This window comes from Carettochelys insculpta, chromosome 6 (assembly GCF_033958435.1).
Source record: "Carettochelys insculpta isolate YL-2023 chromosome 6, ASM3395843v1, whole genome shotgun sequence".
Lineage (NCBI taxonomy): Eukaryota > Metazoa > Chordata > Testudines > Carettochelyidae > Carettochelys > Carettochelys insculpta.
Window position 1 is genome coordinate 113079943 of NC_134142.1, and position 27111 is coordinate 113107053.

General features: G+C 44.7%; 1 protein-coding gene across 3 annotated transcripts in view; it reads right to left on the reverse strand.

Annotated features, from left to right (window-relative positions):
• Window positions 1–27111, reverse strand: part of TSPAN4 (tetraspanin 4) — a 668631-nt gene that overhangs the window by 406914 nt on the left and 234606 nt on the right. For 2 of the 3 annotated variants that reach the window (XM_074997847.1, XM_074997846.1), the window contains exon 3: window positions 22420–22500. The exons of the other annotated variant lie outside the window; for it this stretch is intronic. The gene's annotated coding sequence lies outside the window, so the exon portion shown is untranslated. The remainder of the gene's footprint in view (window positions 1–22419; window positions 22501–27111) is intronic. 3 annotated transcript variants of the gene reach the window in all.

The window sequence follows — 27111 nt, forward strand, 5'->3', positions numbered from 1 at the left end:
CTTATATAGATGGCTGTGACATGGGGCTGCATGAGCAATGGGCTCTCAAAAAGATATTAAAATAAATGAACAAATAAATAAAATGGAAATGGTGGGAAAAGGAGAGAGCACGCTGGCTGATTTGGAATTTTACTGTGCAGCACACTATTGGAAATGGATCACACATATCCCTCCTTTCCAGGAACTGCAATCTGTCATATAACCTGCATTGCACTCTACCAGGACACAAGCACAGGTGTCACTTGCATTGATCCATCCATGAGACTCCTCTCACATGTGTGCAACACTGAATAAAGGAATTGTGTGTAATGCTCCAAAAAGACAGCATAGCCCAGTGGTTAGACCATTACACTGGGTCCATGAGACCTGGGTGGTTCTTTTCATGGCTGTTTTGCTGTCCTGCTATATAACATGAGAAAAACACTTAATTTCTCTGTGCTTCTGTTTCCAACTTTGGAGTCGCCTAAATTTAGGGCACAATTTTCAAGAGCATCTAGCGACTCAGGAACCTAAGTCCCATTTCAAAAGTGACTTCACTATCTGAAAGTTTGTGGAACATGGCCTCCTAAGTAACTTGTGTGCTTCTGAAAATGTTGTCCTGGTCAGCTTAGTCTGTAAAATCTTCAGAGTAAGGGCTAAGGGCTGTCTCTTACACCATCTAACACAATGTGGCCCTTATCTTGGTTAACACCTCTAGGTGTTATAAAGAATAAACATCATGAACACATCAAGAAATGTTAGTCTGGGTGGCAGAGCAAAAGTAGAGAGAGTTTTATGTGGAATCATAAACATTATGATTTATTTATATCACAACCGCAGCTGGGATCCATACTCATTGACCAGGGATTTATTGTGCAAACACTGAATAAAGAGGAATTTGCATGATATGGGCCTGGTTTAAAAACAAAACAAAACAAAACAAAACTTATTGTAAGATCGAGAATTTGGCCTATTACTACCCCATGAAGCCCTCTGCGACTATTGCCAGTCTGCCAAAATTCATCACGGGTTTGTGATAGCACCTATGCTATTTAATATCTTCCCAGAAGTCATGCTCCAGGTTATTAAAGATGACCTGACAAACAGAGTCAAAATAATCTACAGGACGAATGGTAGCCTCTTCAATCGGGGTCACGTCAGAGCCAAGACTAAGACCATGACCACAATGTCAGTTGTAGAACTCCACTATGTCAACTATACTAAGCTCAGTGATACCTCAGCAGACGGTCTCCAAGCAATTGCTCACATTTTTGATGCAGCCTACTGCATGGTGGGACTGACTCCCAACACACAAAAGGCAAAGGTTCTTTTTAGCCAACACCCACCATACTGTTACCCGAATCAACCAACATGGTGAACAGCCAAGCAATGGAAAATGTCAACAGTTTCCCCTAGCTTGGAAGCTGTCAGTCCAGCAATGCTGACATTGACAATAAAATCCGCCAATGAATCTCCAGTGCCAGCAAGACTTATGGGACATTTATGAAGGCAAATCTCTGATGGATGCGACGTCAAGACACAGACCAAGATGGACATCTACAATGCTGTAATCATCCCAATGTTGCCATACAGCGCTGAAGCCTAGACTCCCTATAGATGTCATATAAAAGAGCTGAAGAAATTCAACCAAAGATACCTGAGGAAAATATGGGCATCATTTGGCAAGACAGCTGGACCAACAATGCTGTCCTCACAAAGTCTGATTCCTACAGCACTGAGGCAACAATCACCCCCAGACAGCTACAATGGTCTGGTCACATGCTCAGAATGCCTGACACAATCTGCCTAAACAGATTGTCTATGTTCAGCTGAGGACTGAGGTGAGGTCTCATGGCAGGCAGGGGAAGAGACGAGAGGTAGACCTTGACCTGCAACACTAATACACACCCAGATAGCAGGGCTGTTCCAAGCCTTCAACCCCTTTCCCCCATCATCTTCAGCAGCCAAATCAAGTCTCTTTTAGCACAGTCAGAGCCACCCACTCTGCACCTGGCTTCTACAGGGGGCCCTATTTCTTGGGAGAATGGAGAGCCCCCTGGAAACCCACCCCTCTTACTCCAACTAGAAAGTTACCTGAGAGAGTGAGGTCAGGTCTACACTAGACCTTAAAGTCCATCGTAGATATGCAATTGCTGTAGCTGGAATCAAGGTATCTATGAATTATGTATCTGGTTGTCCTCACTTGACCTCCCTTGCTCCTCATGAGATTGAGGAGCACAGGGGTTGCCTGTCAACCCTGATAGTTCAATTTCACGCATCCTCCACTAAGCACGCAAAATCAAACCCCAGAAGATTGACCAGGTCAGAGACATCCTTAAGAACAGTTCGGTAAAGTGTGACATTGATGCTGATACCTGGGAGAGGCAGATGGAGGATCAGGTAACCTGAAGGACCACCATCAAGAACACTGCTCAATACTTTGGCTACGTCTACATGTGAACCCTACATCGAAGTAGCCTATTTCGATGTGGCGACATCGAAATAGGCTATTTCGATGAATAACGTCTACATGTCCTCCAGGGCTGGCAACGTCGATGTTCAACATCGACGCTGCGCAGCACCACATCGAAATAGGTGCCGCGAGGGAACGTCTACATGCCAAAGTAGCACACACTGAAATAGGGGTGCCAGGCACAGCTGCAGACAGGGTCACAGGGCGAACTAGCGCTTCCGGGGCAACAGCTAGCCGCTCCCTTAAAGGGCCCCTCCCAGATACACACAGCCTGCACAGCACGCGGTCTGAAGAGCCATAGGCACGCAGACCTCAGGCGACGCAGTCATGGACCCCCAGCAGCAGCAGCAGCAGCAGCAGCAGCAGCAGCAGCAGCAGCAGCCAGAGGTCTACCCAGCCGCCCCTGCAGGCTGGCTGGGGGCCGGGAGGACCGGCAGATACGTCCGGTGAGTCTCAGCTGGCCCCAGGTCTCCCTCAGCAGTCCAGCCCTCGGTGGCGGGTGGCGGGGCGATGGCGGACGGCGCAGCGACGAGCAGAGCAGCGGGTGGCGCGGCGGGTGGAGCACTCAGGGCGGGAGCAGCGGCGGCCGACGTGACATGGGGGGCCAGGTAGTCCACTAGCCGGTTGAAGGTGTCCATGTAGGCCCCCCATGCCTCTTGGCGCCAGGCCAGCACCCGCTCCTGGAGATGGAGGCGGCGTTGCTCCACCCGCAGGCGCTGCTCCGCGACCTCCAGCTGCCGGCGGTGGAGGGTCAGCAGCTGGGGGTCCGTCACCGTCGGGTGGTGGTGCTGGGTCCGCCGTCTTGCCCGCTGTGGGGCCGGTCGGTCCTCCACCGAGGGGCTGGCCTGGAGCGATGGCCCTGGAGGGGATTCTGGGACCACTGAAGCCTTGCCGGCGCTCTCCGGTCCTTCTGATGGTGCAGCTGCGGAACACAGGAGGGGGGGAAGGAGAGTGGAGACAGCTGTTAGTGTGGGCCCCGAGCCGTGGCCCTTGTCCCCTCACCCTTGTGCTGCAAGTTCCCCATCCCCGTCCCCGGGAGATGCTGCTGTGATGGGGTTCAAGGGTCCCCCTGCACTGCACCCCGTCCCCCGGTGGGAGTGACTCTCACTTCACTCAGCAGGGTCTGACAGGAGAGGTTTCTTAGGCAACAGATGCCCAGTTTCTCCCAGAAGTGACAGTACAGCAATCAGAGACAGTCCTTCCAACCCATCCTGGGGAGAAGACCCCAAGGGGTGCCCCTCTGAGGTGTAGCTTTCCCCCTCCTCAGGCTGGCTGCCTTCCAGCTCTCCCTTCCCTTAGCCTCTACCTGCGGCCCCCCCTCGATTCAAAGCCAGCTCGGCTCCTCCCTCCTCTTTGCTCAAGGCAGAGGTGTAACCTGCCAGTTGTAGCCCCAGGATCATCCTTAGCCACTGGGAGCTATTCAGCTTGTTGCCCATATCTAGCCTGAGACTCGCATTTGCACTCCCCCCACTCCATCGCATGCTGCTGCTGCAGCAGGGTGTCCCACCCACTCCTCCCGGGGGACCCTAGAGGTTACGCTCCCCCCAGCCCCGGGGATGGGGCATGGCACTGTCGTGCTGGGCGGGGGGGCAGGGGCTGATGCACTCCTGTGAGGGACATGGGACTGCTGTCCTTGGGGCCATGGCCATCTGGGCATGTGGAGGGCCCTGGCCACATATCTATTACCCCCGCCCCTCAACCCCGGGTGTGTACAGCGGGGGGTACATACCTGTAGGTCCACTCCCACGGTCGGGGGACACCTGGGGGGGCGGACGCCCGGCTGCTGCTCCGGGATGGCAAGAGGATCTGGAGCCCGGTGTCGGTGGAGGAGGAGTCTCCCTCCTCGTCCTCCTCCTCCTGCTCTGGTGCCCCGGGGGTGGGCTCCAGGGGGGGCCCCCGGGGTGCAGGGCTTACCTCCGGGGCGGAATCCAGCTCCGGGGCCTGCTGGGGCTCCTCAGCCGAGGTATCAAGAGTGGCCGGAGGGGAGGAGGTGTGCCAGGGGCCCAGGATGTCCCTGAGCTCCCTGTAAAAGGGGCAAGTGACGGGGGCAGCCCCAGATCGGCCGGCCGCATCCTGGGCCCGGGCGTAACCCTGCCGCAGCTCTTTGACTTTACTCCGGACATGGTCCGGAGTGCGGGCAGGGTGACCCCGGGCGGCCAGGCCCTCGGCCAGCCGAGCGAACACATCTGCGTTCTGCCTCTTGCTCCCCGCTACCTGGAGCACCTCCTCCTCACTCCAGAGCCCCAGCAGGTCCTGAAGCTCGGCCTCCGTCCAGGAGGGGCCCCGCTGCCGCTTGCCGCCTGGCTGCCAGCCCGCGAGCCCTGGCTGCCCTGGCTCCCCTTGGGGGGGTCCCCTGGGGGGGCTGCCGGGAGGCCATCGCAGTTGGGGTGGCAGACAGTGGTGGCTCAGAGACGTGCAGGCTGGCCGCGTGTCTGGGCTGCTGCCTGCACGTTCTCTCAGCTTCCTGCACAGGAAAGGGAGGGGGAGGGGACCTTTAAGGGGCCACTCCACACGGCCACCATTGAGCTCAGGGGCTGGAGAGAGTGTCTCTCAACCCCTCAGCTGATGGCCGCCATGGAGGACCCCACAATTCGATGTTGCGGGACGCACAACGACTACACGGTCCCTACTTCGATGTTGAACGTCGAAGTAGGGCGCTATTCCTATCCCCTCATGGGGTTAGCAGCTTCGACGTCTCGCCGCCTAGCGTCGATGTTAACATCGAAATAGCACCCAACACGTGTAGCCGTGACGGACGCTATTTCGAAGTTAGTGCCGCTACTTCAAAGTAGCGTGCACGTGTAGACACGGCTTTTGAGATCAAGCTTGTCTCTTTCACCAACCACATTCACTCCAATGAAAGATATCACCTTACACACCTTGTGGACAGGACAACAAAACACATTAAACCCCACTAAGTGTCAATATCACATGTCAAGATACATAAAACAAGCATCCTAAAACTGGACATGATTTGTTGATTTAACTATTTATTCAGTAGCCCATTTGTAATAAGCCCAGTTCAGGGGTTTATATCACTGAATTGTGATTCTAACAAGTTCTTACGCAGCTTTTTTTTTGCTTTCCCTGACTGTAAATGTCAATTATTATTGATGGGAATATGTCTGTGGATTTGTATGAGTGTTTGTTTGAATCAATAGCTAATTTCTATGTTATCTGCAAAAGAAAAAAAACCTGGAGTTGTCAGCTGCCTAAGTGTCCCCTGGCAACACAGTAAAAAGTCCTCTCCCCTCTCCACCCCCACCTGAAATGGCAGTTCTGGTGAGCCAGGTAGCCCCAGGGCTGTGGGAGGCCCATAGGTTCTGGCAAGATGCAGCTCCTGCGTGACTGCATAAATCCTGCCTTTGGACACATACCAAGCACCACAAGCCACAGAAGCAGCACAGAAGTAAGGGTAGCAATACACCATATACCATGCTCTCCTGCTGGCAGTTGCATTGGCTTCAAAGCTGGGCATGCAACCAGCACACACAGGTATCAGGTCTTCCTGCCAGTGCTTAATTTATGCCAGGGCTGAGCTCTGGCATCTCTTTCAATACAAATTAAACACTGGGGGATGCAGCAGGGCCCAGATACAGTGGGAAATGGGAAGCCCAGGGAATCCTTGGGATGCAGGGGTGATGGAGGACACCAAAATAGAAGTTCACCCAGGGTGCAGGCCAGCCCTGCACCTCATATACTCCTTTCCAAGCCACTCACCATACATTAAAAATGAATACTCCTCTCTACATCCCATGGCTAACATGTATCTGACAAAACCATTCCACACTTCCTATTTCCACACTAAAACAGGAAATAGCTGACATGCTGAAATAATGCACAAACCTCTGTTCTTGTTGTTAATTATGAAGCAAGAAAAAAATCCACAGGATTTAATTTGCTGAAAAATTTAAAGTAACTAAGGACTGATTTCTTTTGGTGAGGAAATCAAGGGGCAATTCACAAGATCAGAGAGTCTTACTTTTTAGCAAGCTACACACCATTTTGTCCTTGCACATCACTCAGTTTGGAGAGAAGAATTTAGTCTGGTCATTTTCACTTGTTTAAGGTCCCTGCTCCACATTCTCAATGTCACCCACATCCACAATGCTGTTGTGTCAAGGCTGTCAATATACAAGGCAGGGCCTGAAAAATACATTTACTCACAGTGGCTGTGGCCACACTAGCTCCTTCTTTCGGAGGGGCTGTGATAATATGGTACTTTGGCAGATGCTAATGAGGTGCTGCTATGAATATGTTGTGCCTTATTAGCATAATAGGGTCCGCATGTGCTTCAAAACTGCTGGTTTTGAAATGCACACCACCTATGTAGCTGGGGGCCTTTTGAAATGAGCCCCTGATTTCAAGAGCCCCTTCTTCCCATTTGGCTTTGGAAAGAAGGGGCTTTTGAATCAGGGAAGTTGTTTCGAAAGGCCCCTGGCCGCACAGGTGGTGTGCATTTTGAAACTGGCAGTTTTGAAGAATGTGTGGCTTCCATTATGCTAATGAGACACTGCATATTCATGTCAGTGTCTCATTAGCATCTTCCGAAGTGCCACATTACCATAGCCCTTCTGAAAGGAGGGACTAGTGTGGCCACAGCCAGTGAGTAGAAAGCTTCTTCTGGTCAGAAGAGAGATGTAAGTGTCAATTTTGATAAAACCTAAGCTTCGTTTCATGCCTCTTCTCCTCCCACCATTTACAAACAAATAAAACCTAACTTTTGGAAACATCTCCTTCAAAATAACATTGAAGATCAAACATAAATACACATGTGGTAGATAGAGGGGCTGCTTCCTTTATAACCCAAATAGTAATATTACATCCTTTAGAGCTTTCAGGACAGATCTTTGCTGGATTCAATTTATATATAATCATTGACTTCAGTGGAGCTATTTACAGCCGCATTCCTTTGCATTTACATTTTTTTCCATAAAACTATCCACAGAAGTTGTGCCTCAAAGAATGAAACCAGACAATGACCATTTTTGGCTGAGATATTTGTGGCAGACACAATCTCCCATTAGAGGTAATGGAAAACATATACTTGTATTCCCAAAGACTGCTTTGTAAACTTCAGATGCCATTGCATCTATGATGGTGATCATGCTTCTTTCATAGGACAAGAAAAGAGAATAGCAACTTTCAAATTACCAAATCGAGATTATCTATGCAATGTTGTTATAGTCATGTTGGTCCTGGATTTGTGAGCCAGTGGGAAGTTCTGGAAAAGTGACTTACTGTAAAACTGAGATGCCACCAGCAAACAGAGGTGGGCACTGATTTACAGTAACGAATGGCAGGGTGCTACTGACCAGTTGTTTCATCCAGACAAATATGTACATAAGCCACAAAGAGGAAGCCGTGCTAGTCTATACACTATCAAAACAAAAATCAGTCAAGTAGCACTTTAAAGACTAGCAAAATGGTTTATTAGGTACCTAATAAACCATTTTGCTAGTCTTTAAAGTGCTACTTGACTGCTTTTTGTTTTGATGTACATAAGCCAGTGTGCAGTCGATTTGGGCGGAAAGCTTTGCCAACTTTTCTTAAGGGAAATACCATTTTGAATTCTAATAATCAAGAGCAGGCAAGAAGAGCAGAATTATAATTCGTAATGATACCCCTTCCTCACCATTTCCCTCTTCTTCTTCCAAACAACATTGCAAGGAATCAGCACTTGCACCTTCCTCTGAAAGGAGCAGCACCTAGGGGGAAACAGGCCTGCAATCTAGCATGAGAAAGAGAATTTCTTCTGTTAGCGTCTTTTGTTCTTCATTACTCCCCATCCCTTTTGTTTGTTTCTATGTCTGTGCCGTGAGTTTTCCCTCCATGCAAGAAATATCACCTTAATGAAATGGGTTGTGTGCGTGTGCATGTGTGTGTGTTTTAAAGGAGATAAGCACAATCTAGCAGCTCAAAAGCCCCTCCTCTTCATCCTTCCAACATGTGACTCTAACTTCTGGGCTTCACTGAAGTCTCAAGCATCAGAAAATTTGATGTTCATTTTGTTCAAAGTTAATGCCACATGTCTGACAGTTGGTAAATTGAGTCTCCTTTGTTTTCCATGCTGGATTTCTCACTCGTTATCTCTCCATTCACTGAAAAAGATTGCTTTCAAAATTGAACTTGTCAAGTCAACCAGTTCGCTTCTGAATGATTGCAGAAATGTATGCTTTCTGAATCCATTTATTTCAGTCTGTTTGTTTATTTGAAGCACCTTGAGAGTGGGTGTGATGGAAAAAGCAGTGGCAGCCCACTCCCACAGAGGATGACTAGTGGGCTGTGTACTTCACAGTGAGTATAGCTGTGCACATATGTAATATGGATGCATACAAACATGTACCTGTGTACCTACAAATACCTATGCCTGTCATTACCACTCCCAGAACAGATGTTGGCAAATCTGAAATGAAATCAGAAAAGTAGATGAAGTGTAATAAAGACCAGTCAGTGAGATAATTGGATGGAACTTCTGTTGCCAAGTCAAGGATTTACACTGCAGCTTTGGTGCCATCCAGAATATTGAGCACAAGAGGACATGAGAAGAATACATGAGCTAGGAACTAAATTGCCAATACTTCACTGCGACTTAAGCCTGTGCTGGAAGATACAAAAGTTGCCTACCCTTCAAAGGGCAAAATTAAAGGCAACATACACTACAACCACATTTTTTTAATGAAGAACATTTCCTAGCTAGAGAGAGTTTGGATAGGTTCATAGGTTAAACATGCAGATTCTTATGGAAACAGCAGAGACAGATCTCAGAACCCCTGCTCTGTTTTTAGACCATAAGAATAGCCATACTGGGTCAGACCAATTATCCATATACACCGTACTCTGTCTTTCGACAAGCTTAGGGGTAGCTGTGTTAGGCTGTTTCAGCAAAAACTATGAAGAGTCCTGTAGCACCTTAAAGACTAACAAATTTATTAGGGAATAAGCTTTCATGGGCTGTGAGCCAAACACAACTAAAGCTTATGCCTTAGTAAATTTGTTAGTCTTTAAGATGCCACAGGACTAATTGTATTTTGCAAGTGGCCAATGCCAGATGCTTCAGAGTGAATGAACAGACCGGGCAATTTCAAGTGATTTATCTCTTCTTCTGTCTCATCTTCTGGCAGTCCAAGTTTTAGGGATACCAGGAGCATGAGGCTGCTTCCTTGATCATCTTGATTAATAGTCAACACTGGACCTATCCTGCAGGAACTTACCTAATTTTTTTAACTCACTTATACTTTTGGCCTTTACAGCCTCCCCTGGTGATGAGTTCTACTGGTTGATTGTGCATGATGTGAAGTAGTATTTCTCTTTGTTAATTTTAAGCTTGTTGCCTGTAAATTTTATTGGGTGACACCTGGTTCTTTTGTTATGGGAAGGGATAAATTATAATTCCCTGTTCACTTTCTCCACAACATTCAAGATTTTATAAACCTCTCTATCTTAACCCTTAAGCCATCTCTTTTGTAAGCTGAATAGTTGCTGTTTTTTAAATCTCTCTTTGTACAGAAGCTGGTTTTAGCTGCTAGCAGTTACTTTTATCACACAGCAAAAACTGTAAATGACAGTTACCAAGGATGAAATTCAGCAGGTTTAACTTCACCAATTTCACAAGGAGTTGCATTCACTTACCCCCATATTAACTCCCATTAAAATAAATTGGACCTATATTTTTAAAATAATTACTGGACTGCAGTGCTCAAATTAAAACATCTTAAAGTGATCTGATTTTCAGAGAGCAAGTGTTAGGTGCATTCTGAAAGTCAGGCCCTTTAAAATATGTCAGAGCGGACATCCAAAAAGTCACCATCGCTAACCTGCATCAGAAAAACTGCTTCTATCCTTTCTTTTTCCCAGCCGCTCTACAAAATGTAAGACTTTGAATCTTCAGTAGATTTTGGTATGAATCAGGATCATTCCCATGCAGAATTTGGACAGGCTGTTTTTGTGAAAGATTTCTCCATCCAGGTTAGTGTATGGGGTTATAAATGGTTTGGTTCTTCATGTTTTTTAGTTAAAAATAAAAGCAACAGAAATGTAACAAGTCCATTTATCCTGTGCCAATTTTTAATAAGTAAGCATCCAGCATGTTATTTTCCTGTAATGGCACACTGAGCATGAGGTGGCTAGCTAGGGCACTGAAGGCACAGTGAGTGTGGTTTGCTCCTAGCCTGTATTGATGTCTTTATGTTTATGGTTCTCCATCTTAAGAGGAGAGAGGTTTGGTATGTTGATATGAGTTTGGGGAGTGGGGGATTTAAGATGTAGCTACAAATCATGGGTCAGATCCTGAGCTGGCATAATGTGATGTGGATCTGTTGATTTCAAGGGAGCTATGCTGGATTACTTCATTCGGCTCTGGCCCTCTATTTGATAATGATCTGCAATGACCTCTTGCTTTCTGTATTTTATCAGTGACTGCACTATTTCATTTTCAGATGGCACACGCCACAGACAGCACACCACCCAGACAGACAGGTCCATTCAACAACTGCTCATCAGCACTCTAGTTATTTGGCTCAGTATTGCACTTTATGACACGTGTACCATAGCTTATCATTAACATAAAAAAGAAAGAAAGATGAAGTCACCTCTGTTTAATCTATTTAATCGCGTCACAACTGGCCCAGAATGTCAGCCTTTGTGGTGCCACACTCTACCAAAGTCCTGTAATGGGGTGGGTGAAACTCTGATAACCAAAACACCTGACGGCTTATGCCACCTCGTAAGGCTTTCTCAATATGCCCCCAACCTATCCACATACTTATACAGTGCCCTTCCCTACGGTATCCGAGACGCCTCTCTGCTTTATCAGGAGCACAAAAGGATATTTGTTCTCTAACTGGCCCCTGAATACAGCGTGGAACAATGAACCTCAGCATGGGTCTCTAAAGGATCTCAAAGCTCTTTAGAGTCCATGCCAGAAATAAGCCTGACCTACCATAAAGCAAGTAAGATGCTGATTGCAGGACCACACCAGGCAATAAGCAAATTAACCATAGCCAGCAAAGTTTTTCCTTCCATGCTCTGAGGGGGACAGAAGGAAAACATCCTGCGGTGCCCTCTTAGATGCTTGGAAGCAGACCTAGAGGGAAAGGGGCAGGAAAGGCAGAGAGGGAAGAGCTACTGGGCTGTGCCCTATTCCCACTGAAGCTTAATCCGGGTCACTCTTCCAGATACCATCACTGATCATCTCCATGGGCTTACGGCACTGAGACAGGCAAGTTCCATTCAAATCCAGGGCAGTCAGTTCCCTGTGAGCTTCCCCAGCTCCCTTAGTAGAAGGCATGGCCATGCTGAATCAGATCAGGTCTGTTACATTTCAACTAATGGCACCTGTACGTACGTGCGTATACACACATGCACACCACTGCGGCTCCAGATCAAGCTAACAGCGCTGGTTCCCAAGCACTGAGAGCAAAAGACAACAGAAATCAAAAGTTCAGTCACACCTCAAGAATGCAGAGAAAGGGCTAGTACAACATGTAAAGCTAAGGCTATTCATCAGCTCTGGACAGAACCTCTGATGTATTAACATTAAGAGACCACCATGTGTCCTGCCTCTGTGAGCATGCTGAAGTACATAGGACCCTGGAGCCTGCCCCATTATTATGTGATCCAGTCTGCCTCATTTCCCCTCTCCTTCAGTGGCACTGGAACAATATTTACAGTGGGGGTGAAGAAAGACATTGAAGAAAACTGAAAACCCTGTGCATGATGGAAACTATTTCAAGTGGGGTGGGGGGATGCAGCAGAATCCCCAGCGCTGCTAGTTCCAGCATCCCTGCCCCTCCCTGTATAAAATGGTTATAATATTGACCTACCTCATAGAGGTCCTTTGAAGCTTAATTAATTAACAGCCCTATGTAAATAGTTGGATGAAAGGAAGTTAAAAGGATAGGTAGGTTTTTCCAGTGAAAATACTGCTACTCTGATCTATGTGTAACCATCCACAGATGGACTTGAACCTGGGACCTCTGGAGCTTAGTACAGGAGCCTCCACAGTTTGATCTAAAAGCTAGCTGGCTCTCAGCTAAGGCTTTAGAGGAGACTCATTCGCTCTTTGTAAATGGTCTTGGTGCCACTACATGCAACAGTGAACCACACCCTGAGGTGTCTGGGTTACATAAGCTACAAGCCACATGATGGCTACGTCTACACATGAAGCCTACATCGAAGTAGCTTATTTCGATGTAGCGACATCGAAATAGGCTATTTCAATGAATAACATCTACACGTCCTCCAGGGCTGGCAACGTCGACGTTCAACATCGACGTTGCGCAGCACCACATCGAAATAGGCGCTGCGAGGGAACACCTACACACCAAAGTAGCACACATCAAAATAAGGGTGCCAGGCACAGCTGCAGACAGCGTCACAGGGCGGACTCAACAGCAAGCCGCTCCCTTAAAGGGCCCCTCCCAGACACAGTTGCACTAAACAACACAAGATCCACAGAGCCTACAACTGGTTGCAGACCCTGTGCATGCAGCATGGATCCCCAACTGCAGCAGCAGCAGCCAGAAGCCCTGGGCTAAGGGCTGCTGCACACGGTGACCATAGAGCCCCGCAGGGGCTGGAGAGAGAGCGTCTCTCAACCCCTCAGCTGCTGGCCACCATGGCAGACCCCGCTATTTCGATGTTGTGGGACGCGGATCGTCTACACGTGCCCTACTTCGATGTTCAACGTCGAAGTAGGGCGCTATTCCCATCCCCTCATGGGGTTAGCGGCTTCGACGTCTCGCCACCTAACGTCGATGTTAACATCGAAATAGCGCCCAACACGTGTAGCCGTGACGGGCGCTATTTCGAAGTTAGTGCCGCTACTTCGAAGTAGCGTGCACGTGTAGACACGGCTGATGAGTGGTATTTACACTGTGAGGGCCTCTGGAGAAGACACTGTGGTTGCAGCTGCCCTGAGTAAGTGGCTGAGCCCCAGAGTTTAGGAAATGATTGCTCTCAACTCAGTGTTCGGTGGCCGAAGGGGGAAATATCTGCATAAAGTCAAAGCAATTTAACAATATAATAAATGAGAGAAGTTTTAAATGAACAGCACCTGATTTCTTTATGGAAAAACACACCTGTAATGGCTCTACAGCAAAATGAAAAGCTGCTAGAGTACTTACGCACATACACACCAGCAATTACTATGACAGGCTGCAGTGTCTGAACAAGATGATGGGCCGTGGTCCCTACTGAGGTACATAAAGGACCTCCATCAGCTTCCACAAGCAGACAATCTAGCCCATCATAGCTTGCTGGGGATGCTTATTAAAAATGATCCTATTTCTATTTCAGACCCTTTCTGACTTCACTTCACTTTTCATTCTCTTTGTTTTCACTCCTTTTCCTTCTGGTATTTCAGTATTCTCCCCTTGTCAGTGTGTTTCATCTCCTTCACGTTCCATTCTTTTCCATTAGACACATCTCTCCCCCTTGCATCTTGCTTCATGTAACACATTGCTCTCTTCTCATCTTATCTCCCGAACCAGAAGATCTTTGTCTGATTCAGGAGACAGCCTCATGTTTAAACTCTATTGTTGTGAAAGGGACAGCTACGGGGGAATAGATGGAAAGGCAGAGCTTGTTTAGAACTGGGATGTGCACTTTACACATTATGAGGTAAAACTGTTGTTCCCTATTGTTAACTTCTTTATAGGTGATAGAACATTATTATGAACCTGAGAGTATACCAGGATAGTTCTTCTGCTGGCATAAGTAGCCAGGACTCTACTCCAATTTATCTGACAAAATGGGTCTTTGTCCTTGAAAGCTTATGCTCCAATATATCTGTCAGTCTATGAGATGCCACAGGACTTCTCATTTTTGCAGAATTCTACTGATACTATGCCAATTTACACCAGCTCCTGAAGAGCTATTTCTGTAAACTTCCAAGTGTAGAGAAGCCTGTAGGACCAGGCCCCTTGTATGGAGAAAGCCCATCATGTACAGAAACATCCCACAGTCCATTCTCCGTCCATATATTGCTGTACAAAGCTGTCTACTACTTTACCTTGTTTGCCACCTATCAAGTCATCTGTGTTGGAACATATGCTCTTGCTGCCATAATAAGAAACAACAATGGGGGTGGCAATGGGCAAGGCTATATGGTTATGTAGTTTCCCTTCTCCAAACGCCCCATCCACAAAAACCATACACACTGATTATTGTAGGTTGAAGTAGAAGGGGCTCCTTTTACTGCACCAGCTGAGGAGGAGGGGGAGCTGTAGGGGAGTGTTGCTTTCCCAAGCCAAAGATAGGGCAGGAAGCTAGCCCTCGGCTTTAAGGAAAGAAATGGAAGGTCCATGGCCTCTGGATCAACCTTTGATTTAACCCATAGCTTTACAGCAAGGTTTAACATCATGGTGTCCATTTTTACATTACATGGAATATAAGAGTAGTACCCCCTAAGCATATATAAGCCATGTAGAACAGTGGCATCCATTCAACCCTGCATAACAACAATATCCACTAAGCACTTTTTTCTTAAAATGCGATTGGGACACACCATACAAAAGTAACAGAGAGGAAGCCGTGCTAGTCTATACACTATCAAAACAAAAAGCAGTCAAGTAGCACTCTAAAGACTAGCAAAATAGTTTATTAGATGAGCTTTTGTGGGACAAACCCACTTCTTCAGACCATAGCCAGACCAGAACAGACTCAATATTTAAGGCACAGAGAACCAAAAACAGTAAGCAAGGAGGACAAATCAGAAAGAGATAATCAAGGTGAGCAAATCAGAGAGTGGAGGGGTGGGGGGGAAGGTCAAGAATTAGATTGAGCCAAGTATGCAGACGAGCCCCTATAGTGACTGAGAAAGTTCCCACCCCGATTTAAACCATGTGTTAATGTGCCAAATTTGAATATAAAAGCCAGCTCGGCTGTTTCCCCTTCCAGAACGGCACGATAATTCTTCTTCAGTAACACACATACCTTTAAAAAACAAAAGCAGTCAAGTAGCACTTTAAAGACTAGCAAAATAGTTTATTAGGTGAGCTTTCGTGGGACAGACCCACTTCTTCAGACCATATCCAGACCAGAACAGTCTGTTCTTCATACCAGTGAAGTCAGTCACTTGGTACAATAGAGCTAACTGCCTCAAATTTGATTTTATCTGGTAGTGTAGATGTAGCCTTAGAAATCAAACATGTTAGGCACCTATTTTTTAAAACTGACCACGATTTCTGCTCAAAGGGAGCTCCCCAGTAGCAGCAATAACACAACATACATTTACTAACCTTTGCTGAGCATGGCAGCCCATGACCTCAGATCCAGACTGGATTAGTGAAGTGTGCTTTCTTTGGAGAGAGCTCAAACTCCCGTTAGCACAGCATCTCACAGGGATCTCTTGCACGGAGAATACTACAGCTGTGCTTGGAACTCTGGCTCTTCACCACTCCCCCAGGTTGTTACTCATTCCAGTTCAAAGTGTTGGTCTTGTTCCGTGATCCCCCTGTGGTTTGTGCCTGGCTGCTTCAAAGAGCACCACTTCTTGTGTTCCATCCAAACACCCGCAGTCAGATGGACAGTCTTACTAACATTCCCTAGATTTGTACACATGTGGACAGTGGGTGATTCCCACCTGGAGTTTTGAAGCATTTCTTCAGAACTGTGCATTTGGTGACCAATTTGAAAAACCAAAGTCATTCTGGTATACCTTCTAAGTGGTGTGTGGCATACCCAGACTGGGTCAGCAAGGCACACATTTTTTATAGGTAACTAAAAGTCTAAGAATTTTTCTGAAAGACACCTAGCACTTAAACTGTTCATTGGTAGGCTCCCTGTTTGCTGACTCAGTATCAAAGATGCTTACTTTCATGACAGTGGTTTTGCTGATTTTCACTCCTGTTAGTACTTCATAGTCAATCAAGCTTTGTGAACAGAGCTGGTTTGTATTCTGCTTCACTCATGCTCTGCAGAATATTTATGCTGCCCCACCACAGGCAATCAAAGCTCAGAGTGTATATTGACTTTCAGATTCTAGGCTGAACATGCAGGGCTTGAGGGCTTTGCAGAATTGAGGTACAAGTAGCTTATCAGTGAAAGCCTGTGTCAGAGCTGCAAAGCCAGATCTCCTTGAGAGCCATCCCTGTGCCTTTGCCACAAGGCTAAGTTTATTTTCTATCAAGATGCCCCACTCAGAGTTCACATTTTATGAAAAAAGTTATGAAATATTTCTTGCATGGCATTTCACTCTTTCAAGGGTAACGAAAAAAGTCTTTATAGAACATATAAATCAGAAGTATGCAATGTCAAAATACTTTAGAAATAAGATAGTGAAGCCAAAAGGCTATATCTCATGAGTGGCCATTAACTGCATACTTTTATGTATTTGGCAGAGATGCAACCAGAAGAAATCTGATAATACAGAAACTCTATATTTGCATAGCCCTCATTTAAAATGAACTTGCAGCTGGCAAAAGGTGAACAATCAACATCACTGAACTAAAAGCACATCCACTGAGCAAAGTTAATTAATCCCAACTAGAGGTGAACTAAATAGGAATGGCTATGGAATAGGAATATAGTAGGAAGTGAAATAGGAATGGCATAGGAATAGTATGGCTCAGGGGAGAGAGCCCTGGTCTGAGACTCTAGAGTAACTATTTATATTCCCAATCTATTACTATCCAGCCTGATGATCTTGGGCAAAGTTTGCCTCTCTGTGCCTCAGTTTCCCCTTTATAAAGTATTATCCCCATTTATAAATGCATTTTGGGCTCTCTTGACAAAAAGCACTATAAAAGAACTAGGTATTTATGATGATGATGATGATGATGATGATGATGATGAAGAATGCCATATAATTGCATCAAGCCAAATACTAAGTAAATGGAATAGGGGTTCAGCCACAGCAGAAATTGAATTATGGGTAAAAATAAACTCTGTACTCCCATTTATTATATCTGATTGCTTATTGCAGAATGAGGATAAGAAAAGGCAAGTTCAGTAATTATTCAGTCTTATAAGCTCACAAACAAGGGTGCATTAGTAATACATAAACTTTCCCTATTACGTTTTGTTAATAACATGCTGTTGTCACTATAACACAGCATGAAAATACTACACTGCACAGAGAGCATCTACTTTTGATTGAACGGGTGCTGTGGGAATTTCAGTCCATCCTTAATCATAATTAAACACTGCTATTCCTATTGTCTATAAAGATGTGCAGGCAGTGAAATCTCTTCAGAAAGTAATTATTTCTTTTACAGAAATGATGAATTTATTTGTTTCTAAAAATAAATAAAGCCAGCATGCATACTCTGATTAGGTTAAAAAGTTAACTCTGCTCACTCCTTTACATACCTAGTAATATAGAGGTTTAAAGGGTCAATCCTGTGAGAAGCTGATTATCTGCCTCTCCCACTGTCTTCCACAGGAGTTGAGGATACTCAGCATCTTTCAGGAGGTGACCAGCAATCTCCCAGAATGAGAAACATGATAGTCCATGAAAACACTTGCCTAGTCCCTGACCTTGCACTGGGAGAGCATAGGAGTGATCAGTGCAGGATCAGAGCCTCTTCTGAGACAGGTACCGACTTCTTTATTACTAGTGTTACAAAGTGAGGCCCTGATCCATGACTGACCTACCTAGACACTATATACCCAAAACAAGTTTATGACCACATTGCTGTCTGCCTCTCAAACACAATTTATGGACAGTAGCCACACCAAGACATGCAATTACAGACTACAACAGGGCAGAATGAGACAAGGAATCTCCCTAGAAATCCATGGGCACCACCAGCACCAAGTATAATACCAGCATTTAGTACTGACAATTTCAGGAGGAGGGCCAAGCATCCCATGGGCAGCAGAGCGAAAGGCTTAAGTTCCAGAGATTTTACAGGAGGTCAGACTGCTTCTCATATATGTTCAGTGTTCTCTCACATCAGTGTTCCACCTTCACAAGTTTTGTTTTCCCTTCATAGACAGAAGAAAAAGGACTGTCAAGTGAGATTCTGCTTCATATTGATTACTGCTGTCAAACAAGCCTATCTTGTCAGCCAGGGGGTATTCAACATGGAATGCCAGCCTGCTGTCACAAGCAGGCTGCAAAGAGGGCAGCAAGAACTGAGGAACAGGGATATAGAGGAGTGGAGGACAGAAAGGACTGCTCACCTCCATAGTAGGTCAACACTTATCCTTCCTACATAAAGGCAAAAGGTCTCCAGACGTCCCCTGGAGCATTTTAAATCCTATGGCTGTTCTAAACCTTGGTAATTGCTAGATTCCTTGTTTGTGCTTATGCATCTTTCATACAAACTTCCCATCAAGAGAAAATAGACGTTATCACTTCATTCAAACATTCTCAATGCCCTCCTTTTCTCTCCAGCTCATATTTCGCAGCCACCAGAGCAGAATCTGAACATTTTGGCTAAATCATGGACCTTACTGAATTTAAAATGTGAAAGGAAGTTGTATACTGCATGTCTCCAGTAGCAAAGTGCTGTTTGGAAACTCTTCTCTCACTCCACATACTTTCAGCTCTGACCATTCACACCCCGTGAAACTCAATTACATCTCCCATGAACCTAAATAGGTGTTCTGAGCTTTCATTCAGCTTGTTCCATAAACTTTAACAGTAACTGTAAACTGTCTTCTGACAACGCTGATCAAAAGCATCTGTGCTAAGTTTGTTGAGACAAGTTATATGAAGTCAGACAATACATTTTTTTGCTGAGAAACATTTTTGCACATTCTTCTAATCACTATTTTCTATAGTAATATTGAGCTGTGTGATGCTGTAAATACAGGTAAGTGGACAATGCCCTGGTCCCTACAGCTTCAATTCTAAATTAGACGTGAACTTGAATATTTACAGTTACAAAACAAAGCAAAGGGTGTTAAATAATTTGTTTTATTAAAATATATTTTCTAATGGGATCAGATATTGTTAGATCTTGTAGTAACAGTGCAGCCTTAATTAATGGTATTGGGGTAGAATGACCAGGACTCTGTTTGTGGGAGACACTTAACGAACACACACACACCATAACCCTGACTCCTGTGCCAAAAAGTTTAAGGACCTGCTCCAAATCCCACTGAAGTGAATGGGAGCTTCCCTTTGATGTCAGCAAGTTTTGTATCACGTCCTAGTGCCTGGATTTTGCAAGCACTTAATCAGATACATAAAATTAATCATCCCAGTAGTCCCAGAGGCATCACTGAAATCTACTCCTGTAAGCAAAGTTATAAGTGTGCTTAAATGTTTGCAAAACTGTGGCTTTACTTCACAGATCCATCAAATTTGAGCCCAGAAAAGATCATTAGATCATCCAATTTGATCTACTGAATGTCAAAGGACCATTCAATTTCACAGTTTCCCTTTTTTTTTTTACCCCAATAACCCATTTTTTAAGTGAAGTACATCTTCCAGAAAGACATCCAGTCTTGCTCTGAAGACAATAAGAGATGGAGACTCTACCACTTTTTCTGGCAGTTTGTTCCAATAGCTATTTGCCCTCAGTGTTATAAAATGTGCCTTATTTCTCATTTGAATACATCTGGCTTATGTTTCCACTTACTGGTTCTTGCTGCGCCTTTATTTAGTACCCAGTAGTTTCACTCCATGAAGGTGCTTGCACAATGTAATCAAGTCACCTTTCTATCTCCTTTACGGCACCTAATGTAGACACATCCATAAAAGAGACAGAAAGGTGACACTACTATGTGCAAGTACCTTCATGGGGTGAAAAAGTTAGTGAGGGCTACAGAAAATGCCTTATGGTAAGAGACTTAAAGAACTCAGTCTGTTAACTTGTCATAGGCTGTGTCTACACTAGCTCCCAACTTCAAAGGGAGCATGGTAAGTAGGGTGTAGGGAGGTTATTAATTAAGTGATGCAGTGCATATGACACAGCCTATGGCAAGTTAACAGACTGAGCTCTTTAAGTCTCTCACCATGAGGCATTTTCCCTAGCTCTCGCTCATTTTTGTGGTTCTTTTCTGTATCCTCTCCTGTTTTACAACATCCTTTTCAAAATACAGACATATAAGTACACATAATATTCCAGTGTCAGTCTCACCAATTCCCTATATAGAGAAGTACAATCACCTTGCAAACTCCTACTCACTACTTCCCTGTTAATACAGCCAGTAACTCCATTTGGCCTTTTTATCACAACACTGCACTATGAGCTCAGTGTTTTAGCTGAGCACTTGGGCAGATGCCCAGGAGAGATTCAGGTGCCACCCAGCTGATTAGCAGAGCACCCACAGCCACTCACTGTGGGCAGCATGTGTTTCAAGTGGTGGTGCACAGCCACCTATATCTTGGTGCACATAACAAAATTTATTCTCCCTAGGATGGAAAAAAATAGAGGAAACACCCGAGCTCATGCTGGATTTATGGGTCACAATGGGCAAGCAATTCATCTCAGAATCACTGCTTCTAGAATATCTTCTACCATTCAGTAGGTATGTCTTGTTCCTAGATGTATAACTTCATATTCTGCTATATTAAAATAGATTTTGTTTGCATGGGATCTTCTTACCAAGAAATCCAGATCATACGGTTTGACACTTCTGTCATTACCTACCATTCCTCCAGCCTGTGTGTCATCTGAAAATGTTATCAGGAGTGACTATATTTATTTGCAGACTACTGATGAAAATGATGTTCTATTCAGTTGCCCTCTCCGGCCGCTCCAAATCCTCGTTCAGTAATGGTTCTTTATTGACTGTTACATTTTTAGATCAGGTAGCGAATTCAGGGGTGGTTTCCCTATTGCCAAACACACAAAATATCACCTCCCTATACCAGCCGTGCATTCTATTGTCAGTACTTCCAAGTCAGGATTTTTTGCCAAAGCATTGCACCAGCTCAGGTTCAGCTCATAATCTACAATGATCCCCAAGCCCTTTTCAGAAGTGCTGCTTTCCAGATTAAATCCCCTCACTCTGTAAGTGTGGGCCCTATTAATCACTCAGAAACTCTCTGTACTAAAACATGGGGCTTACCACGTTCTATCAGAGGGGTAGCCGAGTTAGTCTGTATCTTCAAAGGCAACAAGACCACTTAGGGCACCTTATAGACTAACAGATATTTTGGAGCATAAACTTTCATGGGCAAAGACCCGCTTTGTCAGATCTTGCCCACGAAAGCTTATGCTCATGTTCTACCAGGCACTCCAGCCAGGGAGCGGGATCCAGGCAAGACTAACTCCTTTCCATCTGCTTGCCTGGCATTCCAGCTGGGAACAGTAGGAACAGGGCTAGAACCCACACTGGGACCCTGTTCCTGGGCTGGAGCCCTGAGCAGGCAGACAGAACAGGGCAAGCACCTACACTCAGACCCTGCTCTCCATGTGCATCCCTGGGGTCCCCTGTCCAGCGTGTCCAACCCACCCCTCAAGAAAGTAGTGGGGAGGAAGGCCCATCTCTCTTGCTCCCCTTCTCATCCCCCATCATTGCCCATCCCCACAAAGTCAGGGCTCATCCCAGTGTCCCCTTCTGGTTGCATCACTGCTCCATGCAGAGCTATGGCTTCTATTGTTCCGCAGCTCTGCCTAAAAATAATATGGGAGAGAATGGATGGCTTCCTGTGTTCTGATGATTCATCCACGATAACAGCTGCAATATTCAAGGACCACGCTGCAGCAGTCATTCTCCTAGGTGAGGACTGGTAGGGATTCCTTCTGGAATCAGTCATGAAGGATAGCCACATGTAAGGTTCCCCCACCCATCACCTTCTTGTCTGAAGGGCTGGCCATGCTGCCATCAGAGTGCTAACCGGCATTAGCCAACCCAAGCAGAGAGAGATCAGGACAGAAAATCAAAGCTAGATCCTCCAACGTGTTAATGGGCAGCACAGCTAACTTGCCAAACTGACTCATAATTTGACTTGTAACAGCTTTCAATATTCCCTTTCTAAGAAACTGCGTAAGAGTTCTACAAGCACAAGTCAGGTTACCACTTTGAACTCAGATCTGAAGCTATAAATCAATCACAGACAGTACCTTTCACTAGGATGTGTGCTCGCCACCCACCGACAAGGTTCAGAAGGACACGGTGGCCTGCAAGGTTTCGGGAAAGAGACACTGAAAAAGAAAACCAAAATAAACTAAGTCTGGGTATCAGACACCAGGTGCCATTTGTAAAACTGGAAAGCTGCTCTGTAACAATTCCATACTAGGTAGGAAGGCCCAGGGGGAAGTCTCCCATTGACTTCAGCAGGTACTGGATCAGTCCCCAGTAAAGAATGTATGTTCCTTATTCTGAGGAGAGGATAAAAGTTATCAGACGTTTCACTCAAAGCATTCAATTTGCTACAAAGAGCCTTGGTTCATCAAAACACTTAAGCACAGTAAGTCTCACTGAAGTCAATGAAAGTTAGGGGCAGGAGGAAATTTTAAAAGCATATAATGCTTTCAGGAGCACAAGTCCTGTTGACTCTCAGCAGCACTGAAGTGCCTGAATCCCATAGATATAATTAAAAATCCCACCCCATACTCTTTAAATTAAGTACAGGTTTAAATGCTTCATTGAACAAGGATAATATTCACAATTTTTCTGAGTAACCTGAGTCATGTTAAATTTTGATCTGGATACAAGTCCTTTACTTATTTTAAACAATAAAGGTAAAACACAGCTGGAAGGCTTATTTTCATCATCATCATCATCGTCATCAATACCCGTGGGCTCAGCGCCCGTTGGTGTCTGATGCTTCTCTCACTATTTCCTTCCATCTTTCCCTATCCAGTGCAGAGTGGCTTAGTTTGTGTACACTAGCTCTGCACCAATCCACTACATCATCTATCCATTCTCTATGGGGTCTGCCTCTCCTATTTGAGCCATCTATTATTCCGAATACTAGGGTCTTGATTTTTTGTTCGTTGTTCATTCTGCAAATATGTCCAAATAGTTGTAGTTTCTGTTTCATAACTTTCTGCAGCAGGTTCTCTTTCGGCTGTATCTTCCTACATAATTCTTCATTGGTGACCTTCTGCATCCATCCTGTTCTCAGAATCTCTCTATGACAACTCCTTTCAAATGCCAATATTCTTCTCTTTGAATCTTTCGTTATCACCCATGTCTCACATTCCTACAACATGCTCCTGAATACACGTTTTCAAGACGCCCAGCTTCGTTCTTAAGCTAATTGCTTTGCTTTTCCAGATCATACCCATCGCCTTCAAACTCGCTCTTGCTTTCGCTATTCTAGTCGCTATTTCCTTATTTTACTAATCTATTATTCTGGACAAAAACCATCGTCAGCTAAGAAGGACAAGGACAGCAGATTACAGTATTGCCAACACAAAAACATTCAAAAATCATGAGATATTTAAAAATAATAGGTGTTGGATCATTTTCTTTGCCTTCTGGATTTCCAGCTTTTCCTCTACAACTATCATTTTTGTACTTTTTGGAAGCAAAGCTCAGATCATCCCATTATTTGATGACTCCAGGAGTATTTGTTTTTTTGTTTTGTTTTTAAAAGATGAATACCATGAGATTTTCAGCAGGGTTGGAAGTATTGGCAACTCTGAGATCACAATGTACAGAAGGGAAGGATGATTGTACAGACTAGTTCATGGCATTAGCAAAGTAGAAAAAGACAGACTTCACAAAATCAAAGTAACAGTATGAAGAGCAGCAATAAATAAAATTACTTGAACCAAACAATACAAAAGCTATGTGTGGGCATGGTTCAATACAGAAAGGTATTTTCTACACTAGCAACAAATCACCCTTCCAAAAGGACAGAAAAATTTCAGGCAACATTGTATTTCAAATCCATATAATGGAGAATAAAAATGACATGCTACAAGGTTAGCTTATTGCATGTCATATTCTTTGAAATAAAAGCAGCTTTTTCATTTCTGCAAACTGAAGTCTGTACAGATGCTTGCAAATTCACACCTACGTGTGCATATGCACACTTCAAAGAACCACATAAGGTGACATTACATATCACAGGTGCTGTCATGTGCATGCCCTGGCTTGAAGTGGTTTTATTGTTTATTGGTTCAGTGCCTGTCAGCACTCATTCTACACACACTGTTCGAGCATCCCTGCTACACACATCTAGATAAGGTAGATGTCAGGTCTAAAGACCACTTTAAAAATCCCAGACATAACCTTTCATCTCCTCAACCATTTTCTCTGCAATCCTGCAACGGGTGTGTGTGTGTGTGTGTGTGTTCAGTAGGTGATGAAATAGAAGGAAGAAACAGCTGTCTTTTCAAACGTGGAAGAATATTTGGTATGTGCTGATGTTATATCCTGATAAAGACACCAAAATGCCTAAGAATCAATGAATCTCAAATCCTCCACAGACCTGCTAGCAGCCTGGAGTTATAAATAAGACTTGGTGACTCTTCTCTTCCTCCCACCAGACTAAGGGGACGTAGTTATGAAAAGCACATGAGAGCAAAGCAGGACTTTACTGATTCATTACCCTAGTGATAACCCTCCCCCCCCCACGTCCCTATGTTACTTACCTCCAGAAGATAAGGCTTTTGGGGGGAAGATTTTAAAAGCAGTGTGGCAGGGGAGGTTGAAAATTTGGATGCAAATGCTCAGCCTGCAGCTTCAGCTGTTGTTTTAGTGCACTTTGGGCAACTGACACCATCGGTGATGGATTGCTATAGTTCAGACTAATCAGAGTGGATTGATCAATTTAAATCAGCCAAAAAACATTGATTTAAATCAAGTTAACAAAAGAGCTACAACTGACTGTGCTTAGAGTGCACTTAATTTTGGAGTAAACCTCATTGAACTCAGTGGCACTTTTGTTTTTTGAGAAAGTATAGAATATGGGTTTCCCTTGAAAAGACTGAGTTACACCAACCTAAATAAGGAATAGACTCATGGCATCACTATTATTGTCTGTAGTGCTGGTAGTACTTGTCAGATCACTCAAACTAATGGGCATAGAGAGAGTCTTGAAGAACGATGCACTGCAAAGTTGATCCGCATTGTTCTTCAGACATATACATATCTTCATGCAGTTCATTTTCTCCTAAAACACAGTTTTCCTTTTGATGTTTCGTTCTTGCAAGTAGGCCCTGCTTCATCTTCTTGCACTGATTATATTTGACAGGTTTTCCTTTTTTTTAACCCAGGGAACATACTTCTTCAAAATATTCCCAGGTAGACTCTCCTTTACACCCAGAAACAATGAAAGTGTAGGGGAAGGACTGGAAGCTGTGAGCATGCAGAATAAAGCTTCCCTCTTTCTTTCCGGCCAACTCCACTGCTCTTTTTTATGTTGCCTCCATCCTTTCCTGTACACTGTCCGTCTGTCTTAGACAACATCTTTAACTCTGCCCTGCATGGCCCAGGTTTACCACCACATAAGCACAGAACAAAAATCAATCCTATCTAGCTTGCGTCTGCTTTTGCACGTTAGCCTGCGCCAGAGACTGACATTGCAATTGAAATTGAAATTGAAAGCCAAGAACTTTCAAGAAGCAAGAGCTGGTTGTTAGATTGGACAGACTAAAGTCATTAATTCATTTTTATGAAACTGTAAGTGTAGGTGTAACATGTTTGTGGTAAGATTTCATTGTAGCTGTTATTTTTATATGAGAAATGTATTATATTTATTATTAAATTTATTGATAATTTTTAAAAAATAAAAATTGTGATTTATATAAAAATCCATTTTTTAAATAATGATTTTTATTCACCCTGCCAGCCAGTACTGCCTATTGCGCAGTCACACAGCTCCCTCCTCACACAACTCGTGTTGCGGATAGTTTCAGAGAATTACAACCTTATTTGTTCTTCCCATATTCTCTGGTCATATATAATTGAGTAAAGGGCATGTCAGAGCTTGTTAGGGGCCAGCACAATCCTGGGGAAAACAAAAACTTATTTCAGCCACACTGAAGTCTTGTGTGTGACCTAAGACATCACTCCCTGCATCACTGCTGCAGCAAAACACTCTTCCGAAAAATAACAGGAGCCTTGCACAATATACCACAAGTATCTGACAGCCGAAAGTAAGAATAGTATAAAATGTCAAAGCAATTCAATTTGTTTTTGTTGCTTATTTGGGGCTGGTGATGGAAAGGTGTGTGACAGGACCAGGTAATGCAGACTTCAGAACTTCAGACTGTCCGCATCTCAGAAACATGTGGGTGACACTATGGAAGAAAAGCCATGTGAGGAAATCAGTTTTTGGCTTCTCTTTGCAGTGGTGTAGACCAGGGATCAGCAACCCTTCTGAGGCAGAGTGCCGAAATTTCATCTTTTGACCTCCATGTACAGTCCGAGTGCCGGTGATATTTTTAAAAGTCACTAATAGTTCTACTTACAGCAGCTTCATTAATAAATAAATTAAGATGCAGAGCTTCACCGTTTAGGCAGTGATTGGTAATATTAGCTGGTCTTTGGTTAATCCACAGGTGGCATGACTTGAGCAAGCTCCTGGCTGGATGGGGGAGGAGAGGCGGGGCGGAGCTCCCACCTCGCATGCTAGTCTTGGTACCCATGCTGGGGGTTGCTGACCTCTGGTATAGACTCGCCACAAAACTCCACCCAATATGACAGAACTATATTCGTACATACATGCAAATGAGCAACAGTATCAGTGCATCCATTCCAGACTGCCCAGCAGGAGCAGGGACTTTGGATAATTCTCGTACACAATGCACTGATGAACCCATGGAGTTGCTATGCTTCCTGTCCACGCTGGGACGACA